Source organism: Tachypleus tridentatus, chromosome 2, assembly GCF_004210375.1.
Source record: "Tachypleus tridentatus isolate NWPU-2018 chromosome 2, ASM421037v1, whole genome shotgun sequence".
Lineage (NCBI taxonomy): Eukaryota > Metazoa > Arthropoda > Merostomata > Xiphosura > Limulidae > Tachypleus > Tachypleus tridentatus.
Window position 1 is genome coordinate 21,589,081 of NC_134826.1, and position 2,374 is coordinate 21,591,454.

Below are 2,374 nucleotides of genomic sequence, written 5' to 3' on the forward strand. Positions count from 1 at the left end.
AAATTTAGAAATTAACCTGTTTTCTATGTAAAAACGAGCAAATTTGCACATTTTCATTTGCATAAGGTCTGAATAAAACAACACATGAATCAAGATTACATGTGTTTATGCTAAAGTTATACAAAAATGTTTAGAAGTGAATAGTTTTTCAAGATCTACGACTGTAATGTACATCACTTTCACGTATAGGCCCCCAAATACAGTTAGACACTCCCAGGTCACAAAAGCAAAGTTTGAAGAGAAAAATAGGTCTTTTCCATTTACTTTAGGCATAAGCAATTGGGAAACAACACTTCCTGCCAAGGAACAAGAAAAAGTAAACATTTTGTTACATAGTGTTATTTCAGCTCGTGAATTAATACAAATGGCGTCATTGAATTTTTAAAACCTAGTTCATTCTTATGTCATCACCTGATTAACAAATTTCGAAATAGGTGTATTGTCTGGCCCGGCATGGCCACGCGGTTAGAGCGCTCGATTCGTAATATGAGGGTCGCGGCTTCAAATCCCCGTCACACCAAACATACTCGTCCTTTCAGCCGTGAGGGTGTTATAAAGTTTTGGTCAATCCCACTCTTCGTTGGTAAAAATATAGCCCAATAGTTATCAGTAGGTGGTAATGGCAAGCTGCCTTCCTTCTAGCCTTACACTGCTAAAGTAGGGACGACTAGCGCAAATAGCCTTCGTGTAACTTTGCGCGAAATTCAGAAACAAACAAGCATGTGTGAAAAACATCATAATAATTTGCCCAGATCAATACCTTTTGTTTCTGTGTACCTTTATGATAAAAAGTTAGACAGTAGTTTTTGGTTTTGGTTTAAGTATCGAAACAACTGTTTATCTTTGTTTGTTTGTTTATTATACGGCCAAATCTTTCGGGGCTAGTCATTGGCTAACGGTTAGTCTGTCTCAAATTTTGTCTCAGGGTTCATGGTTCGCGTCCCTTTGCCACAAAATTGCTCTTTGCAGTTTAGGTTCGTGGTATGTGCGATAAAAGTGGTTGTCAAATTGAACTGTTGAATCAGAAAGAAGTTATTCAAGAGTTGGCGGTGGGTGCTATTGCTTAATTGCTTTCCCTCCAGTTTATCAGTTCAAAATTAGGAAAGTTATGGACAGATGGTTCTTTATGTATTTTAGTGAGAATTTTCGAAAACAGCTTCTTATGAGCAAATACTAAACATTTGTCAGAGCTGGGTAAATGTAGCGTTAAAATGTACTGTAAAACATTATATATCTTTACATATAATTATAAATGTTGCATGAACCTTGGAATGGTTCTACTGCTTAGAAAAAACATTACCTCGGTTTTGATGTGTTTTTTTTTTATTTGTGAGTCAGTCAAGGACAAAACCATCCTTTCCAAACATTTAAAACTAAATTATTGAATGTGTCCGAAAAAAAAAAAATGTAAAAGTTGAGCTGGTTAATGAACTTTATGGAATTAACCAAAAATGTCTGTGATGAATACAGACCAAGGACACAGTAACTAATGCTTAAAAATAGAGAGAACTACAAAACAACCATTCCAGAACACGATTATCACCACTAGAGGTCATTGTCGTAATGGGCGGGGATTTCCATTCTAATCATCGCTTATAGACTATTATTGTATTGTCAGTTTTGTTGCGCCAGAGATTGAAGCAGCAGAGAGTGTAAAATTCCCACTTCGTATGCTGTATAGTCCAGTAATCATATTTGAACTTTCGTAATAGTGCGATAACTAAATCTTGTTCTTTGGTTATATAGAGACAAAAAGAAGAAATGAACATGACAACTTACGATGCAAAGAAAAATAAAGATGTATACAAGGGAGGAAGGAGGGGGTTCTAATTTATTTCACCATAAAAAACGCATGATCTAAACAAGCAGAGAATAAACTACTTTGTTGTAGTTTATATAATTGTGTTCCTTTGAACTGAAACATTCTTCTTAGCATTTTAAAATTAGCCGTAATTTTATGGTAAGCTGACTGAGTCAATAAATTATTTAATTAGATATCAAATCAATGTTCATAATGAAGAAACCTATTTTTGAAAGAATACAATTTTGTTAAGCACCAATGGCAGACGTTTCAAAAATTTGGTAAGGAGGGCAAGGCCCACCAGAAATCCGACAGACTGAAACTGTAAGATATTTATAAATATTAACGTTTTCGGGCCTAAATCAGTGGTACGTGGTCTGGTTTTATGAGATTTCTCTTTGATGCTGGTTAAAGGTTGTTGTTGTAAGTATTCCAAATCTGGTAATTTTATATATAGTAATACATTTTGATGATAATTTCACACAGCCTGGGATTTGCATAGTTGAAATTTGAACCAAAGATAAAACACCCATCAAAAACATCAAATCACTGAATTCTGTAGAACTTTTAATA